Source organism: Berghia stephanieae, chromosome 6 (assembly GCF_034508935.2).
Source record: "Berghia stephanieae isolate SIO BIC M18660-M18661 chromosome 6, UCSD_Bste_1.3, whole genome shotgun sequence".
Lineage (NCBI taxonomy): Eukaryota > Metazoa > Mollusca > Gastropoda > Nudibranchia > Aeolidiidae > Berghia > Berghia stephanieae.
In genome coordinates, this window is record NC_088365.1 from 63728935 (window position 1) to 63741434 (window position 12500).

Consider the following 12500-nt stretch of genomic DNA (forward strand, 5'->3'; position numbering starts at 1 on the left):
ATGTGTCAATTGAGTACCTGACCGTTTAACAGCAATCGCCTAATAGTCTCATCCTACATATTATGTGTTTCTGACGACAAGGAACCTCTGTAAAGCGCTTTGAGCACGTGTGTATATATATATATATATATATATATATATATATATATATATATATATATATGACTTGTCTTTTGACGTCATTTTTGGGTCAGTGCGTTGCCATCGTAAAGTGATAGCCTGACACTGACCAAAAAACGACATCAAAGTGCCAGTCTTTTGCCACAAAAGAAATCAAATCGTGAGTTGTATTCAATAGTTCAACAAATGAAATAACTTGTTTCCATGAGCTCTACTAACGACAACTCACTAGACGCTACGCAAACCTAAAAAATGACGTCAAATTGCCAGTCCTAGAGGGTTCTAATTGCAGGCTATAATATGTTAACGATGGCTTTGGTCAGCGTACCGACCAGCCTTTGATGATTTTTACCCAAACGGACTAATTCCCCACATACGCATATACACTAATGTCAGATGATCAGAGTTCCTCGTGGTCAATTTCAAAATCAAAGGCATCCAAATACACCCTTATATGAACTAACGCTCTGACTGCCTTGTAAACTCATCGTTTTTTATTTGGTCTCCTGTGTTATATTTTGTTTATTCTGAACCGGCCTGTATAACACAGTTTCGGCCTTCTATGTGTTATACTTTATTGGGACATATAGTGACAAATTTTCCTTCTCTGCACTACGATTTTATTGGTCTTTTTCTTTGATCAGACTGATATTGCATAAATTTGCCTGCTTTATGCAATGTTTTTGGTCACCCGTTTACGGACTTAAACAGTACAGTAGCCTGCACTATTCCTTGCTATTTTCCGGCCCCGAATAGCAAGTGACATTTTGCGGCCTGCCATGGGTTCATATAACCATGGTGAGTAGTATTCATATGATGACTGAGAGGCGTTGTCATCACAAGATAGCATAGCAACAGGTTTGATAAATAACAACTCATGGTTGCCTAAAGATAATATCCCATTGAGACTTAAGCTCGTTCAATAGCAACGTGACAATGATAACGATGATGATGATGAGGATGAGGATGTTGAACATAATCCCGCGTCGTTTTTCAAAAATGTTTAAAGCGAAACGCCAGCAAATAAATTCCACCTTAAAAGTCTGCTGTTGTTCATTTTGTTGTGTTTAATGTATGTGAGTGTTTGTGGTCCGTTGCAAGGACAAATGAGATATCTGCCGAAAGATTTCAGACTGAAAATAATTCCCATGCATTCGCGTTCTATCACTGAATAACGTGTTTTATTGTCTAGAAGCTTTCTGCTTGTGTACTGGCATGGCATTAGTGTACCGTTATGTTATGGTAATAAAACACCTGCAATTCCGTTGCAAGATGCATCTGTTCTAACATAGAACTGTTTACTTAAATCTGGCAACTTTAATACTGGTTCAGAACATAGAGCTGATTTAAGTGTGTTGAAGCTTTTCTCACATTCATTTGTCCAGTTTATTTTGTTTGGCATTGATTTATTTGTGAGATTTGTAAAAGGCGTTGCAATATCTGAAAAGTTTGGTACATATTTCCTATCAAACGTTTAGGAGACCTAACACTTTTCTGGCGTCTTTTTTAGTTTTGGGGATTTGCAAGTGTTTGCTTTTTTAATTGTTTTTCTGTATCGGGTTCTTGGTTTCCAAAGCCAACTGTGTGACCTAAAAAATCTATCTGGTTGTAACAATGCTTGTTTTTGAGGGTTTAACAGTGATATTGTGTTGTTTTAGAGTATCTAATACCCTTCCGAGTGTTGCAATATGTTCACTACACGTTTCGGAGTATATAACACGTTGTCAAAGTATGATAGTGTGTTTGGTAGGTCTTGGAAAAGCATGCGCATCATGCGCTGGAAAGTACTTGCCGCTGTAACTTGACCGAACGGTAAATAGTTAAAGTCTAGCTGTCCAAGTGGTGAGTGGAATGCAGCATATTGCGTGCATTATTCTTTAAGGGAAATTTGATAATATCCTTTTGCAAGATTTAACTTACTGGTGTACTTTGATTCAGATAGCTGGGCAAATAGATTTTCTTGGTTTGGTATGGGTTCGGCGTCGAAGATGGTGACTTTCTTTAGTTTTCGAAAATCTATACATAATCTTACTTTATTTGTAGTCCTTTTACTACTGCTTCATTTGAATGAAAGGGGATGGGGTAGTTTTTACTCTTAACTGGTACTGTTGAAGTTAGCATAATGTCGTGTTCGACAATTGAAGTATGGCCTGGTATATCTGTTAGTACAGATTGATGTTTTGCGATAACTAACTTTATGTCATGTTCCTGTGATGCATCTATCTCGGGGTTAATCTTTACATCATTTATTGACTCATTTTCCCTGAATAACCGGAGAAGGGGATGATGAAGCTCGCCTTCATCTTCTTCCGATTCAATTATTAGACCGAGGCTGGCGTTTCGCTTTGAATTGAAAACCGACGCGGGATTACGTTCAACACATTGTTTGAGCATGTTGATGTGTAAAGTTTTTGTTTTATAGCCCATTTTAATCTCATAGTTTACTCCTGATTTAACTGCGGATACCTTGTATGACCCTTTCTAAGTTAACAGAAGTTTCTTAGTGTCATCGGGCAAAAGCACTAGTACCTGATCACCTATACTAAATTTTCTAGCTTTGCTTTTTCTATCTGCGTAACGTTTGTATTTTTCTGATTGTTCCCAAACGGAGATTTGTGCTAGTTTGCATGTGGACTCAATCCTATCTTTTAGGTCGTTTACGTAGTCGCATGCGAACATCATTTCATTTCCTTCACGTGTTTCTCCTTTGCAAAGATCTGCAACTAAATCGATTGGGCCTCTCGGTGCACGACCGTACGTGAGTTCGTAAGGTGAGAATCCGGTTGATTTTTTTGGCAGTTCTCTGTACGCAAATAATATCGCTGGTAAATACCTATCCCAATCAGTGGGTTTTTCTTAGTAAACCTTACAGAACATTGATTTTATGGTGCCGTTCATTTTTTCACAGAGACCATTGGTCTCTGGGTTCCATGGTGTTGAGAATATATGTTTGATTCCCATTAGTTTCATGGCCTCGGGCCATGACGTGCGAGGTAAACTGAGGTCCGTTGTCTGATAATATCTTGTTCGGTGTACCTGAACGTGAAAATTCCTTGTCTCTAAGCCTCATCGGGTCTTAAGGACCGACGACATTCTAATTTCTCTGACGGGCAATAATGTATACAAAGAAGCTAGTAACTAACGGCTCAAGTAATCAATATTTTAGAAGACAAATAACAGTGGCACTCAATCTTTAATCTAAAGGAAGTGACATGCACATGTTATTTAAGCATGTTTATTAAAATTGTTATCTTGATGATTCATTTACTACGTGTTGAAAATTGAAAAATCTTAAAATTCCCCCCCCCCTCAACCCATTAACGTTTTCTAAAGCTATTTTGAACGAAGTTATGCGGTGGATTATCGATAAAAAATATACGACTTTTGCAATTTGTTCTGTGTATAGTTACTTTGGCATTTAAAGTGGAAATGTATTGCTATTCCTTAAGCAGAACCACTCAGATAGAGTAAAAAGGCATTGTACCAAGGCAAACCTTTTTGATACATCAAGCATATATATATATATATATATATATATATATATATATATATATATATATATATATCCATTAATGCAACTTTATCATATATGATCCAACATTTGTTCATGTCACTCTTTGATAATTGAATCTTGTCAAGTCTATCAATACACGGTATATTGACCAGCTTTTGTGTGAAGTACGGATAGTGAACTTTACCCTACCCGTCCTTACGAATTACAAATTTTGTAAAATATTTCCTTTCACTCTAATACATATTTAAGCAATCTTGTTTTTTCCTAAATTCGTATATTACGAATGGTTTGACAGTTCAAAATTGTTTGCAGACTTTATGTAATTTTAGTGTCTTAAAAAGGAAGATGGTACACAACAAAGACGATAAGAAAAGCATACTCTGTGCCTAGCCTATGCCCATCCAAACTCTCAAATATTCAATGGTATGGGATACTTCCAATTGGATAACACCTAGCTAATTCATAATACGAATCCGATCACCCAGAGAGATGATTAATTGTATCATCGGTTACAAAAACACCTCAGAAATAAGCAAACAAAACAAATACACACACACACACACATACACACACGACCTATTATTTAATCACAAACAGAAGGTCATGGGTGAGAAGATGTTATAGAACTTATCTTTCGTATACCTATATCAATATACGTATGCAGAATCGAATCTCGCACATTGAAAACAATCAGGAATAATGCCCAGCTTTAGTTTGAATTAGGAATAGGGAAAGTAACACCATTTGTCATTGCAGTGACGGCTGATGATATTCGTTTTTACGAATGAATAGGGCTAGTCGTAAAGAAAATCAACTTTCAGGTAAGGGGGGGGGGGGGTGTTTGGTTCTTTTTTTGGATGGGTTGTTTTTGTCTGTTTGTTTGTTTGTTGTCGTTGTTTTCATAAACATAACACAAGGTTACACTAGAGTTCTGACGCCCAATGTCGCTTGTCGCTCACTTAATCCGTGTTCAGCTCTGTCTGAGTTAAAATATTCCAGAGTTCACACAACTTCAGAAGGAAAATGCCAGACCTCTTCCACACCTCAACAACAATTAACTCATCGAAAGGAGTAAAAGTTTTTAAAAATTGAGGTGATGAGGTGGTGGTGTTGGTGGTCGTGGTGGTGGTGTGAGCGGTGGTCGTGGTGTGGGTGGTGGTTGTGATGGTTGTATTCGTGGTGGTAGTGATGATGATGTGGTGAAGTAGCTCAAGCAGAGGTGGTAATAATGATAATGATGTGGTAGTAACTGTAGTCGTGATTATTGTGATGGCAATCACGATGATGATGTACTGCTGATGGTACTGATGATGTGGTGGATGAATTGTAGTGGAGACAAGAGTGTAGCTGATAATCATGTGGTGATGATTGTAGTAGTGGTGATGATGATAGTGATGATGATGATGTGGAGATGATTGTTGCAGATAAGTTGGTAGTGATAATGATGGTGTGGTTTTGGTCGTTGAAGTAGTGGTGGTAGTGATGAGGATGATGAGGTGGTGGTTTCAGCAGTGGAGGTAGTGGTGATGATGATGATGATGATGATGATGATGATGATGATGATGATGATGATGATGATGATGATGATGATGAGTTGATAGGGTTTGCCATGGGGGAGGTAGTGATAATGATGTTGATGTAGTGTTGGTTGCAGTAGTGGTGGTATTGTTGATGATGATGATGATGATGATGATGATGATGATGGTGATGATGATAAAGATGATATTATGGTAGTTGTTGCAGCAGACCTGAACGAGTTCTCGACGATTTCCGGACCCATGTAATCAAATAAGTGAACTCCTGACCCTTTTTTCGACCTTATGGAAAGCCTGATATTTATTGTTAGTTTTAGTCTCCCTTTTCCCTAATTTTTTTACACTCACTTAATGTTTAAATTAATCATTTGATCCATAAACTGGCTGCCATGTTGAAATAATTTATTTACTTACACCTACAGACATTTTATTACCAGATCGATTTTGATTGTTCAATGCTCAAGAGATTGATTTCCATCGATGTTGAGTTCCAAAATCAAATCAGGGAAGCAACCCGAAAAAAAAGTGGAAATAGAATACACAGCAACAGTTACCTCCCTGACCATCATGAGAGATCAAAACTGGAGAAATTCTTCCCCAAAATCAATTCTTATGATTTGATTGTTACTCTCTAATCTAAGGACTCCAGCAGGGACCAGGACAAAACGATACAATCTCATTTCAAAGAAGTATAGAAAGCAACCCGAATAAGAAAATATTAGTGTTTACTTCACACAGCAGAATTGATCTCTCCGACCATCATGGGAGGTCAAAAGACCCACCCAACCATTATTAAAAGAATGGAACATTTTCGTCTACAATCGCATTGGAGTCTAATATGGCGGAATTGATTATAGCTGTGATTTTCCCTGTTACCTCAATCCCTGCTATAGCAAATGTCCTCTGTAATAATTTCTCACAAGGAAGATTTGTTGTAAAACATTCAAATACGATTTTTCGATTACAATCTCAACTCCCTTCCATGGTGTCCCTTTCTCCTTCAATTAGCCTCTGAGTTGCGCCTCCAGCTGCTACTTGGCCTTCATCTCTTTCTTTCCCCTGAGGATTTCACAGGAGTATCTGGCGTGTGATGCTGGGTTCCACAGGAGTTTCTGGCGTGTAATGCTAGATTCCACTGGAGTATCTGGCGTGTGATTATGGATTCCACAGGAGTTTCTTGCGTGTAATGCTGGATTTCACTGGAGTATCTGGCGTGTGATGCTGGATTCTACATGAGTTTCTGGCGTGTGATGCTGGATTCCACAGGAGTATCCAGCGTGTGATTCTGGATTCCACAGTAGTTTCTGGCGTGTGATGCTAGATTCCACAGGAGTTTCTGGCGTTTGGTGCTGGATACTGATTTTCTAAGTTTGTTTCAAAATATCCAAATATTCAATCCAAATCTATCTACAAATCATGCCTCTATTCTGTTATGGTCAAAGAGAGATAAGTATTATTATAACTCTTTCCCTGATGTATTTAGAGTGACATTAAACCGTTGACACGTGGCTAACGCACGAACTTGGTTTAGTTGATTTAGGTTAAGTCAGTCTGTTGGTGTCTAGTGTTGTGAGAGTGAGAGTATGGAGGTTAACGTTGTTTGTCTTTAAGGGTATACGGCGCTTGCAACACATTTAGGTCATTTCAGAGGCAAAAAAAGACAGTAAAATGGGATAGTAAAAAAGGCCTAGGTTTATATTAATAATAATAATAATAATGATAATAATAATAATAATAATAATAATAATAATAATAATAATAATAATAATAATAATAATAATAATAATAATAATAATAATAATAATAATAATAATAACATAATAATAATGATAATAATGCTGAAACTTATATAGCGCTATAACCACGAGACATCAGACTCTAAGCGCTTAAATTACAAATTACTCTGGCTGAAACATACTCATTCACAAATACACAAGCATACACAAGCATACACACACACACACACACACACACACACACAGTACACAACACAAACCAGACAGACCTATCTTGCTTCTCATACCATCTACTAAACACGAAACAGATATGTTTTAAGCGAACGTTTAAAAATAAACAAAGATTATTTTTCACGATTGCTCTGTGGTAACAGAGGGTCCGAAATGAGAAAAGGTTTCCGTATTCGAAGGACAATTAGTTTGGTGGAAATACTGGCCGAACGGAAGGGTCGGGATTTTGAATATCTTTCAATTAGTTCCGAAAGGTATGAAAGTGCAGTACCTTCAAGACAACGATACACTTAAACACAAACATTGAATTTAATCCTTTTCTCAGCAGGTAGCCAATGCAGGTCATGAAGCAGAGGTCTGGCAGAATTGTACTTACTCGTCATGAATATTAATCTGGCAGAGCTGTTTTGGACAATCTGAAGACGTCTCAGATTATATTGCGAAACGCCAAACAACAGAGCATTACAATACTCCAATTTCGATAGTACGAGGGCCACAACAAGGTGTTTGGTCACATCCTCAGAAATGAACCGTCTAATGGAAGCAATCTTATTTTAGTTGCGAAAAGAGAGATCTAACCAAATTATTAACCTGATGTTCCATCGACAGTCCAGAGTCTAAGAATGTGCCAAGGTTTTTCACTCTGTGTCAACAATTTGAATGTAGGCATCCCCCAGCTTCAAATCTGTTTCACTTTTCAGCTTCCTGTTCCCAACACACAGCACCTCCGTCTTGTCATCATTCAGTTTCAGTCTGTTCTTATTCATCCATTTCTTAAAACTTTGGATACAATTATTTATAATAATTTATTAAAAGCATACTGGATTAGATAATGGGGAATGGATATGTTTGGAAACAGATGTAATTTCCAAGAGCAGACATAAGCACTAGTTGCCAGCCAGAGGAATACATTCAAATGCTATAAAACATACTATTCAAAACAAAAAATAAATTATGACAGTTCATAACAGAGAGATAACTTACAAGAAATGATCATCTCCCAAAACGGATACTATAAATTTGACTGTTTCCCTCTAAGCCATGAATTCCAACCAGGGCGAGGAAAATCCAAGTTATCTCAGTCCAAGACAAAGATAGAAAGCAACTCGTAAGAGAGATATGGGGGTTAGAAGACAAAGCAAGTGACCCACTGCCACTATGGAAGGCCTAAAGACTCCACCCAGGACGTCCATTTTGGGAATGGTGGAGGAGATCAGTCGTTTTAGATAGTATTTACGGGTGTCATCTTGTTATGTTTAAATATCCATAAGTATGTGTGTTGTCCATGTATTTTATGTATTGTTTTTATTAATTGTTGATTTAAAACCGTTGTCATATTCCTTTTGTTTAGTTTTAGTTATCTATTATTTTTAACCTATATTCATATATTACGAAGTTGAGCCATCTAATCTACTCACTCTCTCTTTCAAAAACACACAAGCACTTTCTCTCTCTCTCTCTCACTCTCTCTCTCTTTCTCTCTCTCTCTCTCTCTCTCTCTCTTTCATACACATTTATTTAATTATTTATTTATTTATTTGTTTACTTTTAGGCCGTCTTTAGATTTTCCACGTTACGTAGCATATTTTTCCATATTAGGCGATATTACAATAATTCTGACAGAGACAACGCTGTAAAAGGTCAGTACTTATTTTACACCTGAGTGCGGTGAGAGAATGTATGCAATGAGTCTTTTCCATGGGCTCCACTATCTGCCAAGATGTCTCAAACCGAGGAGCTTCCGATACGAAAGCGAGTGTCATACCACGTGACCAAATAGCAGCATTAACCCACAGATTCAGAATTAATTTTCGATCAGAATTTCAATTTCCACCATCTAGTTTATTCTGACATAATATTGTGTGGCTATGTGATCTATTAGAATGACACTCGCCTTCGGATCGGAATGACCAAGGTTCGAGTCTTTATATTATAGCACAATATCCTCTAAAGGTTGTACTCAGAGTGACGTTTTTAATCTAGTGGTATGACACTCGCCTTCGGATCGGAAAGTCCAGCGTTTGAGCCCCGCTTTGAGCGACGTATATTTGAGTCCTTTACTCGCATTCTCTCACAGGACTCATGTGTGTAAAATGAGGGCATGGCCGTAAATAGCGTTGTCAATTTCTATAAAACTAATTGTGAGATACTAAGCGGCTAGAAGCTGTGGATTGTAAAAAGTAATAAAAAAAAATGAATATGACAGCTTGAAAAGATAAAAGGTCAAAATACCAAACATAGACCTGACATTCCTGGATCTTTCTTAAAACAGAGAGGACGTAGAAATATTTAGTCGTCGATCTGTTTTCATTAGTAATGTATTTATGTTTTTATTGTGTTTGTTTTTGGCTTAAATTGGTTTTATGACCGAAACGTTCTGTGTTTGTTTGTTTGTTTATTGCCCTGTTTTGAATCTGTTTTATTCATTTTTGTTTATCAATTTTACAAGTAAGTGAACACTTTAAATAACCGGAAAAATGAAGTTCATAACGCTTCAACAAGCGAGCGAGACAAGTATATTATTCTTCTTTAAGTCAATAAATAAATAACAAAAAAGCTCAGTTTTTTAAAATGATGAAAATGCGCCTTGGCGAGTCACCTTCTCCCGAATTAGTATTTTGCCGAAGTTCAAAGAAAAACTGAAGATATTCATAATTGCTGACGTGTTCTTAGAACTGGGTTTGGACAGGAGGAGGTGGTTCAGTTCACATGCAAGATAAAGGCTTTCCATCCTGGATGAAGTCAAGATTTTATCTGCGACCCTTGTCCACCCAGCAGTGATAGGGTAGCTAAACACTTTTCGTTGAGAATTTAAAACAAGAACTGAACATATTTAAAGGCACTGACTTGTCGATACTTTTTCAGACCTTCTGTCTACCCAGCAAGAATGGGGAAGCTGAAGTATTTTCGTTGAGACAATTAAAATAAAGACGTGAAGTTATTTATAGACACTGACTTATCGATACTTTATCAGACCCTCTGTCCACCCAGCGGTAATGGGGTAGCTTAAGTCTTTTTGTTGAGACATTTGAAATAAGAACTGAAGATTTTTGATAAACGCTGACTTGTTCTTTGAACTGGTTGGGGGAGGATATTGATATCTGAGTTGGTACATTTAAGCTGTCAATTTATCATTATGTTACATGAGAATATCAAAGGAGTCGACTTCGAAAACCTAAAATATCGAATTGTCATCAATCGGAGAAAACTGCAATAGGGTTCCAAAGCCATGCCGTCACTACCTCATAACAACGCTCACAGCAACTACACGTTGTTACACTTTTGAATCGGTAAAACAGACAGGCCTCCCTGATGTTGACAGTCATGTACAAAACATTGAACCATTCTAACAAAGAAAAAAATCGATTAATTTGATAATGAAAAATTGTTTTTTTTTTCTTCTTCTAGTAGTCACAAGCTCCATGTGTTAGCGATTCAAGGCTTAGAGACGGAATAAAAAGGTCAATAAGTTGGTCTTGTGATTTTAGTCAGCGTTTTGTCTCCAAAATAGACCTAAACCAATCAGTTTTTAGAAAAGAGGAATAACGAAAGGAAGATACGAAGAAGAAAAGGGAGAGTGAAAGAAAGAATGATAGATTAAAAAATCTGGGGAGGGGAGACAGAGGAGAAAAGTAAGACAATCGGTGATACGGTGATATTCACCAGACGATAGGATAAAAAGTGAATAGTCTTCAATGCAGACAACAAGGAATGGGTAAAGTTCATGACAATTATGATTATGAGTTAATGACTTAATAAGGAAATGACTTGTCTTGTTGTGTTGCGTCAAATCTGGAGACTGGAAATTGAAAAGAAAGATCTGCGTTTTGATTAAGTTTGTTGTTATTTAGAAGGTGTTGTGTATGGATTTTTGTATGTCCTATAAATCCTCAGGCAGCATTGTCATCAATAAAGAAAGCGGAGTAATAATCAATTTAGTTCTTTAATTCTTTTCCGTATTATGTTTGAAACAAATACTGAAAATACTTATGAACACTGTCTTGTAGTTTGAACTCATTGAGTAATAGATGAATATGTTCAGAGACCCATTGATAAGCTGTAGGCAAAAGGAGAAATAGGCAAAAGAGGCAATTTTCTTTGAATGAGCACCCCCCATGCTAAGTTCAGGCTGGATGATAACGGCAATCGCGTAAATAAATTCGGGCGCGTAGGAAACCAAAAATACGACGGAAATCATGACTACCATCTTTGCAACCTTCGCGTCACGTGATGATGATGATGACGAGGTAGGTTTTGATTTGTCTGAATGTTTTGTGGAACCTCTTGTCGCCTCTTGTCTCCATTTTGAATTTCTTTTTAAGTTATAAACCAATCCTATTGTTGAGACAATAATCAAAATGTAAGCGCTTGCCAAGTGAATCACTCCCCTAATGATATAAACGGATCTATTTATTTCGGCTCTATAATCTCTAAAGATCATTGTAAAAATGGTCCTGTTTAGTCTAGGATCAAAGACCCAATCTAAATAACTGGCGTAATATATCGGTACAGCAATACCAACGTTTATGATAAATGTTGACATTATTGCCATTGTAACTCTTTTGGTGGTGATGAGTTCTTTTATCTTTAAAGGGAAAGTGACACACAGACACCGTTCTACCGCTATGTAGGCTGTGATAAGAGTGGATGTTTTAGAAAATGTTACACTCGGAGTAGAAGCAAAGAGATAACCTAAAGCTATCTGGTTAAAGGACAACTCTAACTCCGTAAACGGTGGGAAAACGCAAATATTGAAAAATATCAATGAAAAACATGTTAGAAAATCAGAGACTGCAAGCCCAAGTAGGCTTACGTTCATTGGATCTTTTACACCCAACTTGACATATATAACGATATTTAGAGTGTTTGTGACGACCCCAAACAAACATAGTAATTGGTTTGAAATGCCAGCAACTATAAACCGTACCCAATATATGATGCCAGCCGGAGGTAAAGGTGAAAATACATATTTAGGGTTGTCTAAGTTAGAACTGTCATGGGTTTGATTCATGATGCATTCTTGATCAAAAAAGCTCTGATTTAAACAAGACATTTCAAAGCTCTCTGGCCAACTAAGGCAAGTAAGTTGGCTACTATTATAGGTTGTCAAATTAGTTGGGTTTATGCTTAGTTTAATACGACTTCAATGCTATTTTGTCTCGGACAGATTCAACCCGTCGGTGTATATTTGTTGTCAATGGGCGCACAGGTTGTTAGATAGTTGAGGTTTTTTTTCTTCTATACAATGACGAAAGAAAAAAAGTAAACGATGTTTTCACCGTAAATTCCAAAACATTGACCGATCTTCCACCTTATGAGGTTTGGGTTTGTTTCAACAGAATGAAGACGTCAACCATCAGACTA

At 37.1% G+C, this 12500-nt stretch overlaps 1 long non-coding RNA gene across 1 annotated transcript in view; it reads right to left on the reverse strand.

The window, feature by feature from the left end:
* Positions 1-9635: 9635 nt before the first annotated feature.
* LOC144975429 (uncharacterized) overlaps positions 9636-12500 on the reverse strand; it is a 7451-nt gene continuing 4586 nt past the window's right edge. Inside the window, exon 2 of the long non-coding RNA XR_013645913.1 lies at positions 9636-12500. This exon is cut by the window's right edge and continues 235 nt beyond it. This is a non-coding gene — a long non-coding RNA (uncharacterized LOC144975429).